A 16191-nucleotide genomic window follows, 5' to 3' on the forward strand; every position below is an offset into this window, starting at 1 on the left:
CACGAGCATAAAAACCACTGTGACGCCAATCTCACCCAAAAACATTTTGACCCAGTTTTAGTGTTATTTATTTCCATTGGGCTATTCAGCATACCAATGTGTGATTATTTTTGACCCAGTAACCGTAATATTAACATTTCTGTGGAGGTATCAATTAAACCAATTCTGTTTGTTTTTATAAACATTTGAGTGTTCTATTTAGTCAAAACAAGCTTTTTTATTTTACAAGTTTTAAGATTGCCACCAATTATTACATTTAATTCAAGCCATTCTTATATTTGACACATTAAAAAGCCAGTGGTGGTTAAAACAAACGAGCCACCTGTGCATGGGGTCAACTAGGTCAGCTAATATTTGGGTCATTATTCCTCCAGCATTAGATAACAACCCAAGCCCAAATACCCTGAATCTGGGTTAGTAACCCGAACCAGAATTGTTAGGGTATACTCACACTTAAGCAACATGGTCTGCAGGCGTGCTGAAGATAAAAACAACTCTCTCAATCTCCCTCTTGACCTCCCTTAATGTCCTCTCTGCCCCATCCATCCTCCTCGTCCCCCCCCCCTCTCGGTCGCCTCTCTGTCACAGTTTTTCCACTTTCTTTGGCTCCACTTCAGGACCCTCCCCCGTTGGATGCGACTGGTCTCATTTCTCTCTTTACACTCTTCTAAAGGTTGCACCGCTTGAAGATTTTTCTAAGTGTATGAGCCCTTGAAAACAAACGCCTTTTTTTCAATCTCAATTTCGTCCATGGAAATTGGTTTCGAACTGCGATATTAAAGCGACAGATTATCCGGGAGTTCTTGGCCGGCAAGGTGAGTAAAAAACTGTCAATGAACTAAACTAAACAAAACAAAAGAAAAGGGTTCGGAGTCACGGAGACTTCGACTGTTTATTTGAAAGCCAAATATTTGTATGACAATTAGCTTATGATGTTACATGTTATTGGTTAATAGACTCGACTGATAGCCTAGATTTTCGCCTACTGTATGGGAACGTTGCGCTGTTATGGAAAATAGTGCAGCATGTACCAGAATCCTAAACTCAACCTATAAGGACTTCAAGTGGAAGTAGTGATCTACTGTGAGTGTGTAGTTATTTTTTATGAATGATGTTTTCCTTTACGATGGACTTTATTTGCTGAAATGTGTAGAATCTAGCACATCTAAGCAATTTCATCTGGCATTAATATCCATCTAAAATGTTCAGGGTCTATAGGAAGACTACACTTCTTTTATGTCTTTTTATTGTAGCCTTTATGTTGGAAAGTTACTTTATTCTTCTACTGTACTACAATTCAGAGGGAAATACTATGAGCTCATGGAATATGATGCACTGTTAGAAAGTAGTTAAAATGAGCTCTACCTAAACTACAACAGTCAAATGCTATATATACACATCAATACATCAGTAGCCTAATAATAGCCTAATTTTTCTGAATAATGAGTAGCCTACTTTTGATACTTTAAGTAGCCTACATTTTGCTAATTACACTTACACAATTTGACTTACAGTGAAGCTCATTTTCAATGTACTTTAACTTATAATATAGTATATTGCAGTATGGTTACTTTGGTAAAAGTATTATCAGTACAATGTCCTTTCAAGTATTAACAGTAAAAGTACTCTTTTTGCAGAATAGCCCTTTTGTAATGGAGCAAATGTTAAGGATCCATAAAAAATATTTAAGAAGACAATCAATGCATGTAAAATCCTAATTTGCAAAAGTAAACGGTAACTATAGCTGTTACTGTTAATACATGTAGTGGAGAGTATAAGGTAGCATAAAATAGAAATACTCAAGCAAAGTACAAGTACCTCAAAGTTAAGTGCAGTACTCGAGTAAATATACCTTTATACATTAATTATAAATGTTGTGAAAGTGTGTAGATCACATTCATTACCATTTTAAACCGATTTTATATTTCTGAACACCGTTTGGTGTTTTGTTGCTTCTAGAATACACTGTGTGAAGAAACACACTATCACTAAAACCATCTGTCTGTTCAACATCCTTATTCAGCACACAAAGACATAACACCTGACTCTTATCAGGAGTGAATTAAAGCACTTGTTTAAGTGAACTGCTGGCATTGTGTCACCGCTCTATGCACTTGCTGTACTTTTCCTGGCCTGAGTTTTTTGGCATCTCCGGTTCTGCTTTGAAAACTCCAGCTACTATCAAGAGAGTGTGAGTCAGAAAAGCTGTGCTCCTCTGGCATGTCTCCTCTATCGATTCATTGCAGAGGAAGTCGCTGGGAGTAGGTCTGCTCTTTCCTTTCCTCCTTTGCCCACCTCCTCCTCCTCCTCCCTCTCTGTTGTGTTTGATTTTCATTAAGTCGTTAAGTCCTAATCAAAGTTCTGGATTCATATCTTGGTCTGTGTTTGGGTCACAGAGGAGGTGACTCAAGCAATGAAACGTGGCGGCGAGGTGGCTGCAGCCCAAACAACTGTGTGACATCATCCTGTGTGTGATGGTGTGACAGCTTTCATGTCTTGTCAGTGAAGTTAATCAGACGAAGCAGACAGAGATAGATAGATAGATAGATAGATAGATAGATAGATAGATAGATAGATAGATAGATAGATAGACAGATAGATAGATAGATAGATAGATAGATAGATAGATAGATAGATAGATAGATAGATAGATAGATAGATAGATAGATAGATAGATAGACAGATAGATAGATAGATAGATAGATAGATAGATAGATAGATAGATAGATAGATAGATAGATAGATAGATAGATAGATAGATAGATAGATAGACAGTGTTTTTCTTTGTCTCTGCAGATGTGAGAGGCCCCTGTGGGTTGTTGATGCTTTCATGCATGTGCATATATGTATGAGTGTGACGCTGAAAATAATATGGTTGTGTACAAGACTCTGATAGATAAGGATCCACTTATAAAAGGGAATATGCTAAAGATGTTTTCATGAACTGATTGTGAACTAATTTTGACTGCTTATTTTCTAGAGCTGATGCAGTTTTTTTTATGCAGTCTGCAGAGTTTTGGGTAAAAAGACATTTTACAAATTGAATAGAAGTACCAAATTTAACACATACTCCTGCACATCACCAGGTTATTCATAATCACGTGTTGACAAATTGACTGACACTTTTACAGTCTCGATCCTCTGTAAGTTTAGAGCTATAAAATGATAAACTGCTGCACATCGAAGCACACTGTTTTGGAAACAAACTCCTCATTTATTTTCCTCAGCAGAGCTGTAAAATCGCCCCGTAAATTCAGCATTTTTGCACTTTAACACTTACTGTCTGTGACTTTTGAATGAAGGTTTTTTTTTATTAAGGACACCCTAGCACCATTTAACGCATAAAAATATCTGTGAGGAAGTTCAAGATATGATTAACAATCAGAGTAAATCTCAGCCACCTGGTTTGGACTCCTGACCTGACATCTGCTCTGGCAACCAAAAATCGCCAGGAAATCTCTCTGACTGCAGACTGAACTTTCCTTTGTCCTCTTCCAAGTATTCCTAAAAGCACCGTTCTATTATTCACATATACAGTATTGGTTTCAAGATTTGAATTCTGCATGTGAGAAGTGACCCAACTGTGCCTCCCTAAAACCACTGTTTTTCTTCAATGTCTTTATATGAGATTCTCATTAGTGGAAAATAGCATCTCCCCCTCGAAAATGTGTCTGCCCTCCTCCAGGCTGTTTCAACTATCAGTGGTATAATGGTGACCCATTATTTTTTTTTGTCTGGTCAAACCACAAACCCGTCTCTAGTCTGACAGCTGGAGATCTGGCTCACTTACCATCTGTTTGTCCAGAAGAGGACTCTGGCTCAGGCGAGCTATAGGATATGTTTTGGTTGGAGATGACACTGGCCAGAGACACAAAGAGATGAGAAAAAAGTAGAAAAAAGTAGAACTGAGGTAAGAGGCATTAGTGATAATTTGATCCCCTAGTGCCTGGCCATTTTTAAAATTGATTGCAACACCACAGGGTACCCACAGTCTCTGCATGTTGTTCTTTGAAGGCCACAATTTCTCTTGACAAGTTTATACACAATGGCCACACACCATTGGTGTGTTATTTAAGTGAGATCACAGTGTTGCGTTATCCTTTGAAGCATGGACTCTGTGCTATAGAATTACCCGTGTATTTTAAAATGGTAATCTGCTAAATTCTGGCAGAGCTTGGCACGGAGAGAGGCTGTCCACCAGTTTGGTCCAGACGGAAATATCTTAATACAGCTTTTGGATGGTCATGACTTGTTGCACAGACATTCATGGTTTCCAGAGGATGAAGCCTCCTGACTTTGGTGCTCTGCCGACTTTTCATGTAGCGCTGCAGGTCAAAGTTTTCACTAATCCAGTGAAATATCTTAACATCTACAAGATGGTTTGGCATAACATTTGGTGCCGACATTCACGGTTCTCAGAGGATGAATCCTCAAGACTTTTGTGAATCCCCTGGCTTTTCCTGCCACAGTTAGGTTGACAGTTAAGATTTTGAGTGACATATCTTAACAACGATTGGATGGATTGCCATGAAATTGGTTGAATTGTAATAATTTTGGGGATCTCTTAACCTTTCATCTTACGCCATCATCAAGTGACCATTGACCAAATACCTGCAAAACCGCAGCTCCCAGTGTGACCATGGCAACTACAGACACTACATTGAGGGAAACGATACAGGAACTGATTGTACTGATATCTGAGTTCCCCTATAAAGGCTACACTTCCACACCAGCAGTAAACAAACAGATCAATGAAGAGAAATGGTCTTGGAGCAAAACTAATGCTATGATAATTCTGTTAACTAACCTACTGCAAACCATTTCCTCTATTTTAAGCTACGACCGGCTCTATTTAGCTGCATGATGAGATTATGGCAGGTGGATAGCAGCAGGCTGTAGAGTATGGTAAAGGTCTTTATTAGACGTAGCTGGGAGCTGCAGAGATGGCCATCAACATAAAATATAAAACACATAAGGTGCCTTGCAGCAGCAAAGACCCCTCACTGTCCGAGAGCATCTTTAGTCTTGTTTCTTTTTGTTTTGGTGGCTTTTGGTGCTAAATAGTCATTGGTGTAGCATTTCTACATGTCAATCATGTGGGTGGCAATGGGTGGCACTCTTTTTCTTTTTGTTGCATGTTGATTTTAACACTGACTTTTATCTATGCGTAAAATGTTGGATGTTACTGGAAATTCTGTTTATTCACCCCACACTTTTTAAACATCAGTGACAAAGCTTTCCTCATGAAAGTTAATTTGTCTACTCCCCCAGCTTCTGTTTTTGATGCTAAAATAGTCATGATGAAAAAGACAAAGAGCACAGGGAATTCAAAAGAAGGTGACACGGGTTGAATATTCCTACCACAGGCTTATATAATTCTTTCAACCCCATGTGCTTTGCAGCCGTGCAAGTAATTTGGAGCAGATTCTACTGCAGCCCTCCAGCTCGGGGGTTTTGGGTCGCTCGCTCTGCTCTGGCCGTGGAACATGGACAGTTTCATTGGGCTCTGGCTCAAATAACCAATCATAAAAAAAAGCAGAGGTCGGAGGGTTTGGGCTGCAACAGGAGGAGGAGCCAACAGCGGCTTAATGAAGTGACCACAGACTACTTGTACTGTGGTGAGGGTCTTTCCTGAAGTTGCTTATGTTGGTGGTTGGTGGGTGGCGTTTGGGTTGGTGGGTGGAGCAGCAGTGGAGACATTGTTCATTAAGATTTCAGGCGCTTTCACTGGTGTCTATGTCTCGCTGTGGTGTCTATGCAAGATGACTGGAACCAAGTGAAACCTGAGATGGAGAATTAAAAGAAATACAGCACCAAATTCAAGGCCCAGAAGACTTCTCGCTTTCTGTTTTCATCTCTGTGATGAAAATAGTGCTATGTTTAGGTTTTTGTTTGTTTTTAATACTTGACTAAGTAAAATACGTCGTGCAGATGGAGCGGACAATGTTGTGAGATGAAATATTATGAGTTAACCAAACAAGATGTGAGCTCTGCATGTGAAAAACAAATGGCCTTTGTGTCATGCTTGGCACCAGGCAAACATGAACTGCTAGAACTCTTGATGTTTTTCTTGAGCTCATACCCAGATCCACTCCACCAGCTGCATTAAGCTATGACTCTCACAGTCGTCCATCTTGCATTTTATGAGAGGACTTGTTGTTTTTTTTGTATTCCATTTTCCAGGCCACTTCTGAAAGACAAACCTAGTCTCAGGAAAAGGCAGGATGACAGATTTTCACTATTTGTCAGCGACCCCATTACTCAAAAAAACACAAGCTCTGTTTGGAAAAAAGGATTATTTGTCATAAATGGACACAGAAGCCAGAAGAAGGGTTGCTGTTGGAAAAAGGTGGGAGTAGTAGAGCCAGTATCTGATTGCATCGTTCAAGGACTTTTCCTTTTACGCGCCTGATTTTATTCCCAACTCTCTTCTGTTTACATGTCAGAGGAAGAGAATGTTGAGATGCAGACCTGGATGTACATGCAAGATGTTTCCTAGATCGGCTTCCTATTGTTTAGGAGACAGAATAAAGAGCATGGACCTGAGGGACTGTGGGGACAGTGTCAGATTTTGTTGAAAAGAAACTCAGCTGAAGAGATGAGATTATTAGTTGGAGACAGATGATAATGAACCGGGGAGTTGTAGTCAATTAAAAAGTAATGAGAAAAGCATGTAATCTTCGAAGACGTTGTTAATAAAGTGCTGACAAGATACTCTAGGGCAACTTGCTTTTGCAATGTGTTAACAACAAAATACCTTACTTGCTCGTTAACTGGTAAATAGTTGAAACTTATTTGCAGAACTTTTTGAAAAGCCGGGAGAAGCCTCCCTGCAATAACAAAATATTCCTCCATGACTCACAGAAGACCTGCTGTGTTTACCGCTGCTTCTGTTTACCTATTGGCATCCAGAAAAAGAAAAGTGTTAAGAGTTTCCCCTCCACTTGGTTTCCTTGAGTTGGAACATCATACCCAAACAAGATGACAGGCTCCTGGACCCTCTCCCTCCCACAGTGTTGCCCAGGATGTCCTGTGTGGTGGCTTGTATCTGGCTCTTGTCTCCTCTTTGCCCCCCGTCTTCCTGTTGTGTTGGACAGAAATGCAGGTGTCATACCAAAAAGCCCCTAGAGACTAATGTGTTCCACAATGCCGATGACCATGCTAGGGCTTTCAATTAACTAAAGCACATTCTGCAGTGCCTTACTTTCATCTTTCTTAAGCCATGAGGCGCTCCAACAAAGTGAATTAATGGCACCACCTGTGGGGTTTGAAATTGTTTCAGTCTAGTGACACTGCTGGGAAAAGCATGGAGGATAAGACTAAGTAAAGGTACATCTCTGAGGGTTCACCTTCAGGGTAGTACACGTGGCTGAAGTTTTTGAGTGAAGAAAATAAGGCTTTAACTTCCAGATGCTTGCAGAATGGGGCCCATCTGGAGAGAGGGAGGGAGGGAGAAGGAGCTTTTTCGGCTAAAAAAAACCCTCTAAAATGATCACTTTAATTAGTTGCAGGTTCCCACCTTGTCCTCCAGAAAGGCAGCACACCATGTGCCTGAGGTAGGCCTGTAAATCAATGGGGTTTAACTTTTAGGAATTTACTGGCCCAGGCTGCACTTCCTGGAAATAGAGATATAGAAGGAAAGCCAATAGAGATAAAAAAAAAAACTGATAACTATTCTGGCGAACTCTACCTACCTTGACAGTACTCTGCTGCTGCTTGTGTTAATGTTTGACCAAACCTTTCCCCATGTTATCTAGGTACCTTAAGGTAGACCCTTGACCACATGGCATTAATTGAAAATGCACATGTCTCCCAGTGTGCAGCTTCCACTCTCCTTGCATAATCGCTGTACCATTTTATAGGCAGCAACACTTGAGCCTTTGGTAAATCACCTATTTTGTTTTTATTTATTTTTTACTTGTAGAATAAATGGTACTATGGGTTGATCCTGCAAACAAGTGGCAGAAAAAAACATAATCAACAACAGAAAAAATATGACCACACCAGGTCCAATGGTTCCCAGCTTGCTGCACCATAGCAGCTGCAAAGAGAGAGAGAGATAGAGAGAGAGAGAGAGAGAGAAAAAAAGCTGCCATCCAGTCACATTAGAAGTGTTGTCTTAATCGAAACCAGATGCGGCGTGGTTAAAGTCTCTTACTGCAAATTGCTTTTTCTCTCTCTCTCTTTCATACAACCATGACTCAAAGACTGACATTAAAGATGTCGCATGGGAACTTTATCCGCAGTATGAAATATGTTGTTCCTAAACTTTGTGTTTCAGTAAAGGACGATGCTTCCCGTGATATTATTCAGACACCGCAGACACTCAGAGGGATCAACATAATGTTGTCAGTCGCCATAGACCCCCCAGGAAGCCCATATTTTACAAAACATATATCAACAAAACACTGAACTGTTTTTATACAGTAGGCCCTGTTCAATTCAGAAAAGAAGATTTCTATTAAGTGCAGCATAAATGAATTAAAATAAGTGTATAATTGGGTTTCGCAGACACATTCAGCTTCTGTGCTCGTGGTGGGTTTTTGCCAAAGCAGATGGGGTTGGATTTCACACCTCTCCAAGTGAGTTTGGACAGCAGCTCCCCCACCACGAGGGTCAAAACCACAAGAGTAAGCAATCTGCACGGTCTTCAGCCAAAAACAAAGGTCATAATGGAAAGAAAAGAGAACTGTGTGCCTGTGTTTTGAGGTACATGGCAAGGTCTGTGTGTGCACATCTGTGTTTATGTCAATGTTCGATATAGAGTTTTGTGATGACTTTGCAGTTTTGGCTGCTTGCAGTGGTTCATCGTTTCCCTTCAGCGGCTGCAGTCTGATCGCCTGTTTCCCCTCGTAAGATGCTACAAGTCAAACAAGCGATTGGAGAAGTTCACACTGGTGATCAACTAGCCTGCGACAGACAGGCTGTGAAGTTTGGCAAAGCTCAAGATTCAGATTGCTTTTGCATATGTTTCTGGAAGTACATCCAGATGTGCACATATGACACACTACAGCCATTAATACAGTATATACAGTATGTGTCTTTGCACCAATGACAGTCAATATCGCATCATAATGTGACTAAAGGATTCTTTACTTCTCAGTGTTAGATTTCTTTCAGCTGTGAATTCATACAAATGTAATGGCCTAGTGAGTATTTACAGCAGCAGGACAGTGTATGTGTTGCAAGACTCTAAATAATCTATACAGTGCCCATGTTCATCATCAAAAAGGAATATGTCAGCCAGTGCATAAGTGTGACTGATTGATGTGCTTTTAATATTTCTGAACAACAACAAAGCTCTATGGAACAGAGGAATAAGATATATCAGGCTTTGTCTACACAGGAAACATTGTTAGTAGGATCAGTTTGGTGGTTTTGGTCTTTTCATAGGATTTGGTGGCAATAAGAAATATAAGACTGGTGCTAGATAAAGACTGCTTTATCTACCGTTTACAGATTTTGCAGATAGAAATATGATAGAATCCCCTCAGCCAACGATAATTTAGTTTCCCCCTGGCTAAGCTACAAACATTCAGTGCAAGCTTTAAGCGTGTCAACTTCAAAGTAGAGTTACTGACAGTTTCGAGATCAATTTGAGGCCAAAACCAGAATTAGTCAATATGAGCTATTCTGACAGAAGCAAACAAATGATAAAAAATAAGACAGCATGAACAGTTTCCATTAGTAAAAAGTAATGATTTTTGGGTTTATTCAGCCTAAACAGAGATGTTGATGTAGCTGCCTGTCAGTTCTATACAACCTCATTGTAGTCAGAGGTTTCTGCAGGTTTGCATTCATGGGTAAAAAATAGATTAAATACCAATGCAGTGGCCCAATATGCTATTGCAATTCGGAAAGCAAACCGTCAAGACAAAGCCCAATACTGACCCAGATCAATACATGTCCCAAGAGAAAGAACCAAGACTGCAGAAACGTGGTCTTGTACCCAATTCAATATTCGCTTGTTTGCTCGCTTAATACAATTACTATTTCATCTTAACAAAGAGTTATTTTGCCCAGAGACACTAACATGATTGTTGCAAGAGTTCAGTGGAGGTTGTCTCTGTTTTTTTAAGCTCCTCTGAAGATTTCAAAGGCTCTTGACCTCGTGGCCTGTTCTGTATATGTTGAGGGAACTCTGCGTACTAATAAATATGAATTAATAAGTGTTGGCCTTTGCATAGTTTTATCATGGGAACATCAGCTAAAGACACAGGGACTAAAGTGCCATATGAATCCTTTTTTAAAGCAGCGTTTCCCACAACTTTTTGACCCTGAAAGAATAGGACAGAAATAATTTGTTTTTGAGGGGATATTAAGCAAAGAGAAAGACATTATTATTAAAAGAAATTAGCTTGTCATGGTGGGAAAGGGGCACGAGGGTAATGCTCTGATGTGTAAATGGAATTAGGACCAAAACATCAGAGGGGTCAATGGTGTAATTAAAAGTTACTGACATGTTGAAGGACAGACTACAGGCTCAGGAAAATGTCACTGTGCAGCTGCAGCTCTATGTATCATGTTTCATACAAACTGTTAAAGAATTTGATTTATTTAAATCAAGGTTTGTTACTGGACAGTACACAATGAAGTTTAGATGTGTTGTTTGACTGTACAGTGCAAAGAACAAGCAATTAGTTTTAGTTTTTAATATTTTCATTTGCAAAGATGTAAAAGACTTTCACAATGTCCAGATTAGCAAATCAATAGAGTAGGTACAAGATGAAATGTAAGTTTCAAATATATATATATATATATATATATATATGAACACCCGCTTTTTCGACAAAGACCATAACGTTTTATTAGCTTAGAGTTTGGTGAATTCTGCAATGCTTTGTCATTTAATTGATTGGTCAACTGACAGAAAGTAAGTCTGAAACTATTTTGATAATGGATTAATTGTTTAAGTCAATTTTCAAGCAAAAGCTTCAAACATCTAATGGTTCCATGTTGTCAAGTGTGGAAATTTACTGCTTTTCTTTGTCTTACATTCCAAAAAAAGGTTATATTTTAAAGTTTTGGACTGTTGGTCGGTGAAAACAAGACACTTGATGACCGTTACCGTGGGCTGTAGGATATTTATAGGATTTTTCACTATTTTATGATGTTTTATAGACCAAACGATGAACTGAATAATTGAGAAAATAATTTTAATTAACATATAATGAAAGTAATCACCCTAAATGGGAGTCTTTTCACCTGCCAGACATGAATGTTTTTAATACCGTTACTATTCACTTTATTTTGAGATTAGGAAGTAATAGAACAGCATCATAGCATTATTTTAGACAGATGAAAAGCACCGTGGCCTTCAGTCATACAATGACTGAATGTAAATTTAAGAGAATAACTTGACTCACACAGACATTCATTGGCAGAGAGTAGACCGCTTCCTGAATGGCAGCGGAGAATTAGTTAGAGAGTGAAGCACAGGAAGAGATGAGAAGGAAGTGTGCGTCTGAATCAACAACTCGTCTGTGATACATGCTGAAACAATGGCACAGAGGACATTCCAACTGATCAATCAAGCGTCACAGCCATTAAAAATATCCTGCTCATAGAATCATTATGGCAGAGATATTTTCAAATAGTTAGAACACAATTCAGCAACATTTGAAATTCTTGTGCTGTAAAGGCTTCAATGTGTTTTCGTTCAAGAATACATGCAGTTCATTAAAACTTGGCTCTTATGTTTTAGCCACGTTAACAGAGTGGCTCTGGGGATGGCAATGTCCGTTAGGTCGATACAACACTTTCACTCAGACTGAAATATCTCAACAACTATTGGATAGATTGCCATGAAATAATGTACAGACATTCAAGGTGCACAGACGATGAATCTTAACTACCTGACTGACAGCAGCTCACACACTAGACCTTTACCAGGAGGAATCTCTGAGTCTGAATCTGTAGTGTAACCTGGGAGTGTAACCATTTAACTTATAGTAGTTAGTCTAACCACCCGGTCACAAAGACCACCGTGTGAAAAGCTAATTTGCTGCTAATCACAGTAGAGGTGACAAGTTTGACATGTGATAAAGCCACATTGTGGATGCAGATGGTTCATGTGACAAATATCTAACATAAAACTGAATTTTGAAACACTTATGTTTCTTACGAGCTGAAGCCTGTTGTGGACTTAGAGGTTTTTCGCCTGTGTTCTTACTGTGAGAGTTTACAATGCAAAGCTATGTTTTCTGGTCACGGTTTGTGGAAAAGGCTGTTTTTTTTTTACAAGGACTCTATGTGTCTCTGCACCAGTGTGATCCACAGAGCATTACAGCACATATAATTACGGCTCTGTATGGTCATGTCCCTCTGAAACCTCAGCCAGGGCCTCCATTTTGGGTTTTCCACCATTTCACTCGCTAAAGTTTGGATAAAACACTTGTTTAAAGAGACCAGACATGATTTCAATCCAAGGTGTGTAAGTCTGTGTTTTTGTTTATTCTGCTCCATAGAGGTGAACTGTTGTATTTATTACAGTGTCTTAGTGTTTAAGTTTGTTTTTGTGGACCTGTTGCTTTCTCTGACCATTGAAGCCACAGTCATCCTGCCTGTGGTTTTGGTCTGGAGTGTGGAGGACCAGGCAGCAGTTTGCACTGTGGGTCTGTGTAGGAGAGCGCACGAGCCTCAAACGTGTTGGAGTAACGCAACAGGGAGAGCAAAAGCCTCCAACTGGCAAGCAGCTCGGGTCGACAACAGCAAATTCAGTGTAAACCACATCAGATCACACAAACATCTGCACAAAGTAAACATTTCATGAATGAAGAAAACAAGCATTATTCATTTGATTTCTCATCAATGTCTCCAAAGATGTCCCCAGTTTTTTATTAGTGGGTGTAGAGTGAGTGTAGACTGCAGGCGATTGGATCAAGCTTTAAGTAAATGACTTGATGATTATTGAACAGGTATCATTCTGCACCTGATTGGAGTAACACCAGGCACAGAGCTGTCCTTGGTTGTGCTTCAGGTTTTCAAAGTAGACAAATCTCACATTTCTCAACAGTGATTTGTACATTTTTGAAAACACTTGTATGTGTTGCTTTTAAAGGCAATTACAAATTACAAATGTACTGTATTTTTTCAGGTAATTTGGAGGACTTGTTGGGTGAAGAACAGGTCATTCAGCTGCTGAATCATGCATCGTTTTAGATCTGCGATGTCATACTGTATTTGAAATAGATCATCACAAAATTAAATACAAAATACAGCACTGTTTGGTGTCCAAACCCCTCCCCATAGCTCTCTAATGGGCCTACTTGGTTATTTTCCAGACTAACACCCAACACAGAAAATAAATTGGTTTGCTAGTGTTATACTGGATTTTGTGAAGGTAAAGCTGCTGGTTCCTAAGGCAAACGGTATTTCAGTTTTTTTCAGTTCAAGTTCTAATAATGTTGTTGCAGTTCATACTGGTTGCAGATAGGAGTCAATAGAAAATCAGCTCCGGCCACTGCTCAACTCATGTTGATGTCCTCATTTGCTTCAAAACAGTGTTACCATGGTGACCTTATCACTCTAATCACTGCTATCCACAGGCTCTGTTCTCCATCACTGTGGGGCCAGAGGCTTTCACATGAGCTCCAGTACCTTCTGACCTCACTCATAAAGATACTCTCCAACATAAACACACACACACACACACACACACACACACACACACGCTCTAGCTTATCGTACTGCTAGCTATTTAACACTACAGGAAAAGGTGTGTTCATTGCACATTGCATCCTCTTGAAATCCCGTCATCTTAAATCGGCTTCTGCTCTCATGTTTATGTAGCAAGAGTTCACTTTTCAGTTTATTTGTTATCTCCTACCTCAAAATCTTTGGTCTGTTGATGGTTTTTGTGTCTTGGGGTTTTATGTACAAGTATACATTTCACATATAGATTGCATGTCTTAAGTTTAGTTTTTATTGGCTGCTGCGAGGTGACACTAAAGTGAATTGATCTTCAAGACAGACAACTGACCTCAGATCTGCTGCCTGATGAATCTGTGACAGGTTGCCCCTGGAACCTAAACTCGAATGACTGTAACAGGGGGACCAGTAAATGGGGACACATACTGCATCCTGTTTTTCTCACTTAAATAACCACAAAGACTGCGCTTGCCAAATGAAAGCTGGTCGTCGACGTTGCTTTAGAGATGACTTGGGGTGATTTGAGGTGATTTTGTTAGTTTTTCCATTGCAGCTCCCTTAATTATCAGTTTTAAAATGACTCGAACCCAAAAACATATTGGCAGGCCGCACAAGGCATCTGTCGTTGTATTTAAGAGCCTGTTGGTAAGAAGTCTTTTGTTGAGGATGATCCAAATTATTTATTCCCTTGTTATTACTGGAAACTCTAGCAAAACTATAGGACAGATCTGCTGACATAATTATAAGATACAGTTGCAGAATGAAGGGTCAAATTAAGAGAATTTAACTGACTGAAAAAGGAGACAAAAGAAACAGACTTTGCAAAGGTGTGTAGTGTTGCCTAAAGTTCAAAAGGTCAAACGTTCAAGAATTCCCACTTCACTTGCTTCAGTCTTGCAGATAGCAAACAATGCAGAGCTCACTCAGCGAAATTCAGACTTCCAAGATCTGTGCAAGGCCTCCCCCTCCTCTCTCCCTCGCTAGATCATCCTTTTGTCACGCAACTCCCCCGAGAACCGTCAACTGCATTTGGGCTGCCAAGAGTTTTCCACTGAAAAGCTTTTTCCAGTGTGGGGGTTCAGCTTTTGTGGCAGAATACCACCTTTTACCGTATATGATGTCTTTACTGTAAACAGAGGGAAACGTGTTGATGTAGGCATTGTGAATTTTCTCTGGATTGAAGATTGATAATGTAGCAAAATTGATGAACACCGTGAAACATGTGGGTGTGTTTTTGAAAGTTTTATACAGGTTCTCGCGTTACATTTTTGGGTGTGCCATGTAATTGTTTCTCAGAGTCCCCAGTGTGTTGTTAAGGATCTCTGCTCAACCCCCACCCCCTCTTCAAGACCAGCCACCCACTCAACATGAGGCATAGCAGCAACTGGGGAGCGTGTGCCAGCCTCACTGCGGTCTAGCAGCCGAACCCGTCCTGCGCACCAAGACGAGAACCCAGATGCAAAGGATTATGGGTTTTATATTCAGTTTACAGTAACTCTGGTTTAATGTGAGGGTGGGATGGGGGGCGAGGGGGCGAAGGGGAGAGGGGACTGCGGTCGGTGTGTCACATGGAGGACTCTGGCTAATATATTCCAGTTTCTGTCAGTTTCTGCCCTCGAGCAGTTTTATAGATTTGTTTTTCTAAGAGCTGAACTGTAAATTTGTGACGCAAACCTTTAGCTCTTCTCTCCTGTGGAGGGTATTTTTTGATACCAGCAATGTTCACAATCAGAGGGTGATCATTTAAATCTCCTTAAGGCTGTGATACACACCGCAACTTTATAGGCCAACTTTTAAGTGTAATGGTGCACAGCAACGCTTTAATCATGTGCAGTGTGACCATCGTGTTGCCAGGAAACATTTGAGTTGATTTTTGTCCTTTGGTCTTCCTTTCTTTGTCAGTTGCTCGAGGTTTTGCCAATATATAATGCACAACATTTTGCAGAGTGCACTGGATTCCCATTTACTTGTTCATGTCAAGGACCCCTTAAAGGGCCTGCAGTTAGCCACATACTCCTGTTCGCTCTGATTTGGTCTCATGGAGCTTAATTTGAGGATATTACTTTGTACAGAGCTCACTTTGGGTGGGCAGAGCACTAGGGAGTAAAGGCTGATACAAGAACAATGATTCTTCATTTCTGATTTCTCATTGTTTTAATGGCATTATAATAGCGTTTAACCACTCCTTATTCCTCCCTTTAGGAACCACTGGTCGATTAAATCCCCCCCTTAGCTGTATGCTGATGGGTTGGGCAGGCTACTTTTGTTGCAGTGACTGATTACCTCATCAAAACCGTAATCAGTGAGGGATTACAAAAACTTAAAAATGCATCCAGATTAGTATAATTTACTTAGTACTTTTTCTATTTGCACTGCTATGACAAAGGAAATGTATATAATGTTTAAAATGCAATTTTACAAAGAACACCTGTCTTTATTTAAACAGCCTTACAAGTTTCTTTATTTTATTTTAAAAGTACTCCCAGGAGTAATTTGTTTTTCAAAACTTGTATAATTGAATGCATCTTATTTTACATTATA

General features: G+C 39.8%; 1 protein-coding gene across 2 annotated transcripts in view; it reads left to right on the forward strand.

Moving 5' to 3' along the window:
- Positions 1-607: 607 nt before the first annotated feature.
- The window catches only part of pear1 (platelet endothelial aggregation receptor 1), a 51142-nt gene continuing 35558 nt past the window's right edge, over positions 608-16191 (forward strand). Inside the window, exon 1 of one of the 2 annotated variants that reach the window (XM_039806300.1) lies at positions 608-815. The gene's annotated coding sequence lies outside the window, so the exon portion shown is untranslated. The remainder of the gene's footprint in view (positions 816-16191) is intronic. The other variant, XM_039806299.1, reaches the window with a different exon arrangement.

Source organism: Perca fluviatilis, chromosome 7 (genome assembly GCF_010015445.1).
Source record: "Perca fluviatilis chromosome 7, GENO_Pfluv_1.0, whole genome shotgun sequence".
NCBI lineage: Eukaryota > Metazoa > Chordata > Actinopteri > Perciformes > Percidae > Perca > Perca fluviatilis.